General features: G+C 38.0%; 1 long non-coding RNA gene across 1 annotated transcript in view; it reads right to left on the reverse strand.

Annotated features, from left to right (window-relative positions):
• The window catches only part of LOC309497483, a 110,926-nt gene that overhangs the window by 29,397 nt on the left and 67,932 nt on the right, over positions 1-13,597 (reverse strand). The gene's annotated exons all lie outside the window — the stretch shown is intronic.

Genomic DNA, 13,597 nt, shown 5'->3' on the forward strand with positions numbered 1-13,597 from the left:
TAGCAAGGCTATTATTGGTCATCTGGGCTCCTGTAGGTGACGTTAGCGTCCTGGTTAGCGCCTATTTTGCATACCAAAACAATGGCCGCGCCAACGGCTACAACAACCACGGCTGACGAGGAGTTCGAAATCTACACTCCTGACAATTTGAAAAGCAACGTGTGGCGCTACTTTGGGTTCCCAAAAGAAACGGAAAAATCTCGAGTAAGGACAAAGTGATGAGTAAAATATGTAGCACCAAACTCGCATACCACGCAACGACCAGCAATATGGGAGCCCACCTGTCAACACTACAGTACATCCCGGCAAGCTGGAAGAGGAGGAGGAGGAGGGATCAGGGGCGAGGCAGGCCAGAATCGACTCCATGCTATCTCCGTCAAAATATTATTAATAAATATTTGAATATATTCAAATATTAATATTAATAAACAAACGAACTTTGAATATGATTTTTGGGCAAAAGTCAAAGCCCTAATCTACGTCCCATCCTAACCACACTAACAACTATGCTAATTAACTACTGTTGAAGATTTTATTATTTAGAAAATAAGTAATTTAGCTAAATATTTGTACACTATTATTTCCTCTGTGTGTGACTTTTGTTTGACTTTTGGGGGCTTAAAGGAAGGCTGATGCAACAGAGAATTCTATTTCAGTATGTCACCTGGTACAAAGTCTCACCCAAAAATAATCTATAGGAGGTGACCATTAGTGGTATAATGTGTGTATATATGTTAAGCTGGAGCGCCTTTCTGCAGAGGAGGCGTTCGGCTTTGTTTGTGAAATAAAGTCTAATATTTCTGGCATCAAAGATCTCTGAGAAGTGATTTCCCAAAAAGATTGACACCACAACACTACCTAGGTTACATGAAATAATCTAAATAAGTATATAAATGCTATTGCTAACTAGATGCTAATAAACGCTATCCTGATCGTTTTCAATTCCAAGGGCGTGGTGAGCTGGCGCCTGCTTACGTCACGCGGCACCACAACATCCAATAGGAAAATTCAACTGCAGTAGCCACCGTTCAACCTGAAGAGGGCAGCACTCATATGTTTTTACACCATATATTGTAGGATTAAAACACTTTACACCCAAATCTCAAAACATTTACTCAAATCAATGAACAGCACTAAAAAAGCCCCAGTCTTACAGATCATTAAAGGGACAATGTGTAGCTTTTTAGGTATTTTATTATCTAAAATGAATATTTTGATTCATAAATATGTCCTCCAATGGTGTACAAATACCTCTGCTAATTATCTGACTTATCCTCGTAAACGAAGAATTTATTATCTTTATATACATAGGACGGGTAGGTCCACGGAGGCTTCCATGTAGTTCCGCCATCTTGAAAAACTATAATAGCAGAGAGGGACAAAAAGTACTAGGCCAACGCGTTTCCACAATGCGTTTTCGTTCAGAGCCAGTGCCCCGGCAAGTTTAAAAGGTTGCACTGTACGGTTATTTATAATGGAGGAGTCCATACATATGCTGAGTCACAGGATAAGGAGTCCTCGTCGTCGAAAAAAAGTCCAAAATAGACCGTAAAAGGAAACGTGAACGGATATTACAAAAAAACAAGGGTTAATGTCAGGATAGCTTTTTCCAGGTGGACAGAGCTAATGCAGGAGAAAACTTTCAAAAGAGACGCTGAAGTTGCCTGCTTTCTTCTCGACAGGCAAGTCAATGTTACGTTCTTAATTACAAGCTTTTTTTCATTGCTTGGTTGTGTACTTTATTATATAATATACAAAAATATAACGAATAAAGAAGGCATCACTACTAATTACCATAGTTCATGTTTTTCACAGTCAGTAATTCATACTGTAACATTCGTTTATTCGTCGTTGTGTCAAGTTGCAATTTGTTTGAAATAACAAACCTGTTCACCCGAAGGAAAACTCGAAGTGCTATTAGAACATCCTGTCATAGCTTTTTGGTACATAACGGCTACCGTAGATGCAACACGCATTTGAAAAAACGAGGCGCTGGAGAGCATTATTTGTTTGAATGCAAAATACATTTTCACCACTAGATGGGAGATATTCTTACACAATCGCCCTTTAACTAAAAATAATTGTTTTAGGGTTTAGTTACCCATTAATTTTTTTCCCTGTCTGCGGCAAGCTGCAGCCATCTTTTGATCCAATGTTCAATTTCTTGGTCTGTTGCAGTGGCAGTCAAGCGGTTTCTTCTGTCAGCAGCTACAATGACACATATATGACCAACGGTAAATAAGCAAGTAATTGTTATTTATTATAAATCTAACATTCATAGGGACATTTTTTAGCTGACACCAGTTATTTTCAGAAAGCCATACCATTAATTACAGTTTTTAGAGAGGTGTCTTTAAATGCAGCCTTTCCATTGATTCCCCTCCAGTTAATCTGATGGGCCATGTCGTTTGAAAGAAGGAAGCTGAGAATCCGCCATACGCTTTCTTTGACAGCTGTGCCTTCCCTCAAGGCTAATGTGTTTATCTGTAAAAAAATACATTTATGCACAAATGAAGAAACAAGCGTCAAAAATCATCTTTGATTAGAATGTACAAGTTCATTTGGAATTATATATACTGGTATATTCAAGCTGTTTATTAATTGTTCTACCTCAAAACAAAAAAAGAACAATCAAGCTGAATTCTTGTTTTTCGTTCTTTTGGGAAAAAAAATTAAGCTAAAAAAAAAAGAACTGTTTTTTGCTTTCAATATTAAATAAAAAAACGACGGAACAAATAATAATAATAATAATTAATTACATTTATATAGCGCTCTTCTCTGCACTCAAAGCGCTTTACATAGAAGGGGGGAATCTCCTCAACCACCACCAATGTGCAGCATCCACTTGGATGATGCGACGGCAGCCATATTTCGCCAGAACGCCCACCACACACCAGCTTACTGGTGGAGAGGAGACAGTGATGAAGCCAATCAGTATATGAGGATGATTAGGAGGCCATGATGGACAGAGGCCACTGGGCAAATTTGGCCAGGATGCCGGGGTTACACCCCTACTCGTTTCGAAAGACATCCTGGGATTTTTAATGACCACAGAGAGTCAGGACCTCGGTTTTACGTCTCATCCGAAGGACGGTGCTCTTTGATACACAGATTGTTTTTAGTCTGTGAAGTCAGCTTTGCAGTGGTTACAAATAACTTTGGTTCTACCAACTCCACTGTCTGGAAGAGATTTAATATGAAAATGTCCATGTTAAGGGGGTCGCAGTTGCACACTGGACGAGAAGTGCAGCATCGCGCCACATCTTTAAAATTCAAACACATTATTTTCTATGAGTGTACACACACCGGCAGCGGCATTCTGTGATTATAACGCCACTTAGCGGTAAAAGGTAGCAAATATACGTCCCTAATGTTGCTTTGGTAAAAGTATTATTGTGGTTGAGAGCCATCTGTACTTGTTGAGTTAACAGACTCAGATGAGAGAGAGAGACTTTTTTTTTTACTTTTAAAACACTTTATTAAAACATAAAAAATAAAAATAAAAAATAAAAACACTTAATTATGCCTCACACATATTACATTGCAAAATGTTCAAGAGATAATAATAAAAAAGGAAAGAATTTTTTTTAAAAGACACCCACTCAAAAATTACCACCATACAACACCAATTAACCCTCTGGGGTCTGAGGGGTTTTTGGGGCCCTTGAGATGTTCTGACATGCCCTGACATTTGTGCTTTTTTCAGTTGCTTATAAACATATTAATGGCAAAGGTATAATTACACTCTATTTAGCACAAACAGGGCTACCATAATATGTGAGCAACATGCATGTACATGTTTGTATTTTTGAGAGAATAATGTTTATGCATGGTTATTGAAAAAACTAAAAACTAAAGTTTCTGAAATAAGGCCACAAAACACTTACTAAATATGTGACAATAAGACTTTTGACTAATGGATGTCGTTGCCTAGAGTTTTTTCTTCAAAATGATGTGAAAATCATCCTGCCCTTATCATTCACATTACACAATACATTGATTTAACCCTCATGTGGTGTTCAAAACCCTATAACACCTGTGGTGATCCCGGTCAAAAATGGGACCGGCCCATAAAAAAAAAAAACGTATAAATCACTCATTATACCATATTTTCACCCAATCTTGGATTCAATCTTTTTGTCAACATGTTCTCTTTCAATTAGGACTGGTTTTATATTTTAATTTGCATCTGAATAATCATAGGCCTCATTTATTTGAGAGTAGGCATTTCATTTTTTGAGTAATTTTTTTTTTAACATTTTTTAATAATTTTGGAAATATTAAATAAAATCTGAAGAAAATTGGTATTGTTGATTACACTAGTCAACTTAAAATTTTCACCAAGAATTTTGTTTTGAAACTTTTGTTTTGTAAAAAATATGGCACATAGTCACACTTGTGGTGTTCCCGGTCAAAAATGACCAGCCGATAAAAAATAGCTTATAAATCACTCATTATACCATATTTTCACCCAATCTTGGATTCAATTTTTTTGTCAACTTGTTCTGTTTCAATTAGGACAGGTTTTATATTTCTGTTTGCATCTGATTAATCGTGGGCCTCATTTATCTGAGAGTAGGCATCTCATTTTTTGAGTAAAACATAAATTTGGAAATATGAAAAAATATATGAAAAAAATGGAAGCTGTTGATCACACTAGTCTACTCTAATGTTTCACCAGGAATTTTGTTTTGAAACTTTTGTTTTGTAAAAAATATGGCACATAGTCACACTTGTGGTGTTCCCGGTCAAAAATGGCCGGCCATTGAAAGTGAATGTAGAAGATTACAAAACACAGGGCTTGTATTTTGAAATGCTTTAATTTTCAGAAAAGGGGTGCACAGTAACACTTGTGCTGTTCCCTGACAAATCTGACCATTGTGACATACAAAAAATAACACATTAACGCTGTCATAAAGAGAACACAAATCAAACACTGTTCATTTTCTTTCAGTTTTCCAAATTATGAACTAACCAAAATAAGAAACTGTGACGGTCTCTGTGTGAACTCATGCAAGTGACTAACAAAAGCATTTTTAAGGTAACTTGCAATTGGTCATTTTGTGCCACTTATGCACATGACTGACAACAGTATAATGTATGTGCCTTGCAAATGTGCGCTCTGCATTTGAAACAGACAGTGCCTGTTTTCACATCTTTTGGGGCACACAAAGTGCATCTCTTTCGTTTCTCTCCTCTGCCTGTGCCAGCTGAAGGACCTGGTTCTGGTGTTTGTATGTCTCTCACCAATGTAGCAGAGGGCAGTGCTCTGGGTATATTTTGGCGCCTCTGTATCAGGAGGGTCACCATGGATTTCCCCAGCTCTTCTAGGAACAGCCTCCTCCTGAAGGTTTTCCCCTCTTTCCACCCTGGATTCACCTCCATCCATGCTACAAACGCATTGTAGGCTGAGACATCGAGGATGTTAAAAAACAACACCATGGGCCATCGTAGTGTTTTTCTCTTGCAGGAGTATGTGCCAGTAACCTTAAACACACACACACACACACACACACACACACACAACACAATAATTATAATATTACCATATTAGAGAATTGTAATATTACAATATAAAACAATTAGGTAATAAAAAAATAAAAAAATAGCATACCTTATCAAGGTTATCAACTCTCCCTTTGTTTTCGTTGTAGTACAGGATGGCTTCTGGTTTCCTGTCCTCCCTGGTACTCACACGGGCATCTTTGTGCAGAGTTGACATCAGTAGGACATTTTTCCTTTTCTTCGGGCAGTATGACACAAGTGCATGTGTGTCGGTGAAGGCGAACTTGGTGGAAAAAAGATCCCTGTTCATGTTGGTCACTAGTGCAGGAGGAAGCTCAGTCTTGTTCCTTCTGATTGTCCCCACCATGGTGTTTTTTTTTCTCAGTAGCTCTTTGCCGAGATTATAGGAAGTGTAAAAATTATCACATACCACTGTATGTCCTTGCAGACCTTCTGTCATTTCAAGGACAACTCTCTGGCCCTGGTTCTTTTCTGGAACACCACTTGACGATTTTCCTGTATAGACCTGCATATTCCATGCGTAGCTGGTTTTGGAGTCACATGCTGTCCAAAGCTTTATCCCGTATTTGGCAGGTTTGTTGGGGATATATTGTTTGAATCTGTACCTCCCCCTGAAAGCAACTAAGCGCTAATCCACTGTAACTGCTGGACCTGGGTTGTAGATGAGTGGCAGCCTCTCCACCCACTTGTCCCAGAGCTCTCGAATTGGAGCAAGCTTGTCATTTTGATGGCGTTGATGTCTTGTCTCTCTGTTGTCAAATCGAATTACTCGTGACAACACGTGAAATGTCTGTTGTGACATTGTGGCGCGGAAAATTGCCCGACCTGTGTCTGCATCCCATAAACTGTCGGTGGATTCATTTCGGGATCTGTAGACCCCAGCCAGAATCAAGAGACCCATATATGCCTGGATGTCTGTTGAATCAACCGTCTTCCACTAGTCTTTGAAGACTCTTCTACCCTCTAAATTAGTCATGGATATGACTATGTTTTCGATGGGCTCCGTCAAAAACAAGTTGAAGCATGATTGTATGTCATCAATTCGGGATATGGCATATCTTGTTAGCCCTGGCTTCATCTTCATGACATTTTCAGAAGAAAACCTGCCTTGCCTCATAGGTGGGGATGAAGACCAGGACAAAGTTCCATCTTTTGACCAGAATGAAACGGTAACCTCAGCTGGGCCCTCATCACTGGAAGACTGCTCCTCATCAGTTGTTTCAAGCTCCGTAGCCGATTCAGTGGTGCCTTCCTCTTCAGAAACATCTTCACTGCAAGATGCATCCTGCATTTCCTCCTCCTCACTAGTTTCTGAGAGAGAGCTGCTTTGCCATTGTGCTGCCACAAATGAATGACAAGCAAGGTGCTGTGAGGCATTTATATATGCCTGTGCTATCACATGATGTATATTTGTAAATATTGTCTAGTTCTGTGTGAGAACCTCACAGTTCCAAAACAAAATGTCATAATATTTTGTCTGGAAGCTGTGATGAAACAAGAACATGAAAGAAAGATTCTTTTGAAGCCGGGTCACTGCAGTCACGGCCAGTTTGTGTGTGTGTGTGTGTGTGTGTGTGTGTGTGTGTGTGTGTGGTAATGTCAGATGGATAAATGTATATTAGATGCAGGTTAGGGTAGGATCAAATTTCTCTCTGTGGAAAAGAATGTGTGTAATACTCAAAAAAGTTTGTGTGTTTTAACGTGTGTGTGTCTGGGTAGCGTGTGTATAAATGTATCGATACATGCACAGGTCCAAGGGCTCGATGTTTGCAAGCACACATGCTCATGTGTACATGAAAATAATGAACATGCTCCTGAAAACTAAATTGTTCTGTTATTTTCAGTCTCTCCCATTCACTTTCAATGGTCGGCCATTGTGACCATTTTTGACCATGCCTACTCTCAGATAAATGAGGCCCACGATTAATCAGATGCAAACAGAAATATAAAACCAGTCCTAATTGAAAGAGAACAAGTTGACAAAAAGATTGAATCCAAGATTGGGTGAAAATATGGTATAATGAGTGATTTATAAGCAATTTTTTATAGGCCGGTCATTATTGACCGGGAACACCACAAGTGTGACTATGTGCCATATTTTTTACAAAACAAAAGTTTCAAAACAAAATTCCTGGTGAAACATTAGAGTAGACTAGTGTGATCAACAGCTTCCATTTTTTTCATATTTTTTTTTCATATTTCCAAATTTACTCATAAATTATTTATTTTTTACTCAAAAAATGAGATGCCTACTCTCAAACAAATGAGGCCCACGATTAATCAGATGCAAACAGAAATATAAAACCAGTCCTAATTGAAAGAGAACAAGTTGACAAAAAGATTGAATCCAAGATTGGGTGAAAATATGGTATAATGAGTGACTTATAAGCTATTTTTGATAGGCCGGTCATTTTTGACCGAGAACACCACAAGTGTAACAAGGTAACAAAACCCCAACCAAAAAAAAAAGAGAGAGATTTAGTTATACCGTTTGGGAACAAAGTCACTAAGTTTCAGTCCAAAGCGATAACATTAACTAGTATTTTCGGGAAAAAGAAACTTAACTTTATCATACATATTTCAAGGTTAAGGATTCATTACTTCGAATATAGCCTACATTGACAAAACATACTATATTTAACATATTAGCAAAAATTGGCAAACAAAAGCTTATTTGAGGTGGCAGATATTTTACAGTAAAAATGTGTAATCTATCCAAAACTAATCAACGAAATGTTGTCTTTCATTTGTCTGTAACATAGGTCTTTCGTTTTTATTATAAGGAATATAAATGTTAATTTGCAGTTTAATACGTTGCTTATACAAATACATTTTATTTCAACATATTTCAGTCGATTTTTACTCAGTATAGCAAAATAGTTTGCTAAAAGCAGATCATTCATTCACACACAGAAACGCAATTCAAATTTAAACCGTCTTTTTGCGAGTTGTGGTAAACAGCGCATTTCTGCCGTTCATTCATTCACACAGAAACGCGATTTACTTGAGAATGAAAAAAAACGTACTACAGTATTCCATCCGTTACTCCTCGAAATACCAGCCCTTCTGAGGTACATTTTCCATTATTATTATTCCTCACAGCACTGCGAGACGGTGTAAACAAGTACAATGATCTGAATAAACTTGTGTTTTCTCGAGCATCACAGGTTTGTATGGGATCGTCTCAGTCATTTGCGTTTGAATAGCGCGCGCTCTCCGTGGGCGGGGCAGATTAAAACGTAATGAGCTGAGATGAGAACGACTTACATCTCTTTCTTTTCATAAAGATAACATAAACAGAGAATATATTTTTTTTTATATAAATTACTTCATTTAAAGGTGCATTGCGCAAGTCTCTGAGTTTTTGCAGAACTATGCCCCCTCTGGCGGCAAGCGAAACTGCAGCCAGAAGTGTGCACGCTCACGGACAAAAGTTTTATTTTTTTTATCTTACGTGGAGTTTGCGTTGGTGTTTGAAATGAACTACAAGCCGGTCTCTTAGAATCCATCTTCTACGGAGAATGGCGGCGAATACACAAACCTGCCAGACAGCCAGGTGAGCGTGCCGTGAACGCGCATGACGTCACGCCCAGTCTAAAATTCCGGCCCGAATCCCTCTTATTTATTTTACTTTACAGGATTATAGAGACAATCTCAGTGATCAGAGAAGGGCTCATTCAGCCCATCAGGCAATTGTTTAAGCATGTATGGGTTAGAAAACGGGTATTTTTAACATGAAAAAGTTGCTTAATGCACCTTTAAAAGAAGATAATTCAAGCTTCATGCCTGTGTGTCTGTATGCCTGTTTGACTGAGTATTCACTGAGTTATTGTTCATTTTCGGACGCGTTTCAGAATGGACTACACTGACAGCGAGAAGGCAGAACTCGCTTCGTGTTTATTTTTCTTTATTTGGCGAAAAGCACAACACTTTGTTTTTATTGTGAGTATACACAAAAATAATACACATTTAACAGAATCGATTGATGTATGAAACGTGTTTGTAATATCAAAGTCAACAGAGCAAAATGAATCTCTTTTGAACTGATAAAAAAAAAAGCGAGCAGGTATCGCCGGCGATACAGCCGACCCCAGGGGGTTAAGATGATAACTTTCTTTTTATTCAACAAATGTAAGTAACAAGCAATTCATCTGAGTTCAGTTAAAAAAAGATTAAAACATTACAGTGACATGATTTCAACTTTAACAACCAACAACAATTTTTAATCCATAGTGTCTATTGCAAACAAGAACAGGAAACAAGAACAGTCTGTCTTGTCCAGATGTGTGTTTCAGTGACTACGTTTACATGCAGCCAATAACCCGTTCAAAACCGGAATATTAGCAATAACCCGGTCTCGCACGGCCATGTAAACACCGGCAAAAACCCGGATATGCTCATATCCCGGTTTTAAAAACCCGGATATGATCCCTGGGGTACCCCTTTTTCTAACCCGAATATTTGGTCATGTAAACGCGTATCGGCATATCCCCATCAAAAGGAACATTGATTTGTGTTCTGCGCATGTTGTATTTGCAAGGAATCTTGGTCTTTTGAGGAGAGACGGCGCATACAAAAACCATAGAAAACCCGCGTGCAGTATACCGGAAGTAAACAAGAAGTAGAGGTAAACATGGCGAGACGCAGCACAGCACCACACTTTTGGAGCGAGGAGGAAAGCGCAAACAAAGGTGATCACTATCTGCCCCGAACTATTCATTATCCGCGTGCTGCTGCTGTTGTTGTTGTCTTTGGATACAGGAAGAAGAATCGGAAATGACGCATAGTGCGTCTAAAGGTTGTCCGTACGTCCAGACGCTAACCGTGCGTCGCCGTTTACATCGGGATATTGCCAATTGATTACAAATTCCATGTATACAGGAGTAACTCTCTCTGCTCACGCATGTAAACGGGTTATTCCGAATGTTTCAGAAACCCAAATAGTGACCTTAACCCGACCATAACCCGAATTTTAAAAGCTTGTAAACGTAGTCAGTGGTTTCTGACACATTCTCATTGGTATCTGTATAATTCATATATGTGTCTGTGATATATTGTCTCTCTGTGGTTTCTATAAGTACTGATAATAACTGATTTTATTTAATCTTCTTGTTCTTTTTGTTTCTTCTTCTCGTTCACTATGTAAACCTTAACTGATTTTATAGTCAATCTTTTGTGCTTTCTTCTGTGTACTTTCAGTCATTTTCAGACATCGTAAATGATTTGTCCTGGGGTAAGTGTTACAACTTGGTGAATCCTCATGGTTGATGGCACCACTGGGAGATTATTAGGCATGCTCTTTATGGCCTCATCTATGTTCTCTTCATTGATGTATCACAACTTTACTGACATCTGAGCATCCAGCAGTGCACTGAATAAGAACTCAGCATTAGGGATGTATTTTCTGTGGCTGACCAGCCTGTCTGCGGTCCTTTTTAAAAAGCTTCCAACACCATCTGGAGCACCTTTGCCATGGCTTGCCTCCAGAAAGTTCAAGGTGCCTGACTGAACCCCTGCTGCAGCTTAGTACAGAATAGATAGAAATTGCTTTTCTGCCTGTACTGTGTGCTTGACCCATCACTGAAAAAATGCACCACAGAAACATTTGGATAGGAAGACTTAACCAGGTGAAGTACTGGGGATAGATGGGTCCATATGGCAGCAGGGCTTTTCTCTTTTGACGGGCTGATTGTGCCAAAGCATACACGTTCATCCACTCCGCCAACATGTAGAACTCCAGTGTGGAGTGTTGCCTGCTGCTGGTTGGATGCAAAATGTACAGCTTGGATTTCAGAGGAGTACTTGCAGGCATAATTTTCCAAAAAATCTACATGAATTAAGCATTCACGATCTGTCATGTTCTTCTTTAGTTCCCAGGAGTAGATTGTTGTTTTATGTTAAAGAGATGTCTTTTGAAGTTTGTAAGCTGGTGTTGGAAGAGCTCGAGGAGGTTCTGCAAAGTCGTGATCTTAACAGGCACTTTCTCTTTTTTACCTTTCTTGTTCCTCTCTCTGACAACAGTCTCAGTTGTCCACTGTGTGAAGAAAACACTTACTTGCAAGTCCCCCTCACTTGCAACTGGGAAGTCTTTATTTAGCAGGCAGGGCATTCATTGTACATACAATCCTTTCGGCCATGTGATAATGAGCTGATGAGTTGAATCAGGTGTGTTTGATTAGGGAGACAAAGAAAACGTGCAGTGTTGGGGGTACTCCAGGACAGGTTTGGGAACCACTGATCTACAGATGGTACCCAACCAGAATGCCTATTACCGCCGCGGCATTGTTCAAAAATCTGGTTTTATTCTGGCATGTTGAATTGGCGTTAGAATTTTTTTTTTGATTTATTAGATTTAGATTTTAGATTTCGTTAGATTTTTTTTTTTCTCATAACAGCTAAATAACTTAATATATGCCTTGTCTTAATATGACCTACTTAATATAGACAATAGGCATATAATAGCCTATATAATAAATTAGCAAAACTTGGCCACTAAATATTTAATTTTCAATTATTTTAATCATCACAATTAAAGTTTTAATTTTATTAAATTGAACAAGCACAACAATCAGCATTTAATCAAATATTCTAAAATATGTATTATTAATAATAATGTTATTTCAACATGATATTTCGTTTTTTCGACATAATATGTGCGTGCAACAAGCAAGATGTGTATTTGTAAATCCGGTGATGCGTGCATTGATTTTTATCAATAAACTAGTGTTTTCTGACAGTGTCGACTGCAAAGATGAAGTTGACGATCGCCATATTTGTAGTGAAGGCAACTAGAGAGAAATGCACATAAAGACATAATCAGAGAGTAGCCTTTTTCTTTTCGTTTTGAATTATTTCGTTTGAAGACATTTCAAGCTTTGTGTATTTGATGTATTTATCATGTCTGTGTAAGGCATACGCTGAGTTTCGTTAAGTTAGGAGGATGAGATGCGCTCCAGCTGACGTGCAATGCAAGTGACCGCGCGGGCGCCTCCATGATTAGTGTCTGTTATATTTGCTTCTCTTACTTATTAAATCCATGCAATTGGTTGATGAAAAATGTATTAAAATTAAGATATAATTTATAGAAAACGAAATTCACTTTAAAGAAAGGTTTTCTACCAAACAAAACTTAATGAAGTGGTCAAAATCATGTCTGACCCACTCCATATCCATCTCTCGATATAATGCATCCTATCTTACTCGTGCTGTTCACTTTTCATATTCAACATAGATGGAAAAAAATAACATTATAATATTTTAACAAATATGATACTAAATGAGATTATTTAATGGCTACAACAGTATAGTAGGCCTATAGACTCTATTTGAACAAATTGCTGCACATTAATTTAATTAAATGAAACCTTGTAACGAATTCACACTGTAGGGTAGACTGTGTACAGTTGAGACACCTTAAATAACTTGCGTTCGCAGCACAAGTTGTGATTTTTGCTGTGCACTTGCATATTAGTGTCAGCTGGGAAGGAAATATAGAGACCAGACCTCTTGGAACTTTAATTGAATACATAGCGTTGGTAAAGCATACTGAAATTACATCCCTACAAATTTATTAGGCCCTACTGAAAATAATTGTATCGAATTTAAGCAAAGTAGCCTAAATGTTAAGACTGTAAGCCCTTTGCTTTTTTACGTAGCCTATAAAGGACTCTTATAGCCAACTTTGTGTTAATTTAATTTGTAGAGGATTTTTTTAACTCAAACATTAACACTGAAATAAATGAAACTAAATTATTGTAAATTAATTCAAACATTGACTTGCTATTAGCTAACATATGCCAGGAAGCAGCATTTGGATTTTGCGTTATGTATGATATTTAAGAATGAAATACAGTAGTCCCGCGTTGTTGTGGTCAGCATAGGTTTCTTTAATGAATGAAATATAAAAATACAAAACATTTCAATAGAAAAATATTGAAAACAATTCAATAGGCCTATTTTACATTTCTACATTCCAGTAGAACCCCCGTTGCGCTGTACCACCGCCGGCAAAACCTTCTGAAGGTGATCGATGTAGTTATTGCACGCTGTTTTTGTCAGTTTGCTGTCACAA

This window comes from Leuciscus leuciscus (assembly GCF_965113295.1).
Source record: "Leuciscus leuciscus genome assembly, chromosome: 4".
Classification (NCBI taxonomy): domain Eukaryota; kingdom Metazoa; phylum Chordata; class Actinopteri; order Cypriniformes; family Leuciscidae; genus Leuciscus; species Leuciscus leuciscus.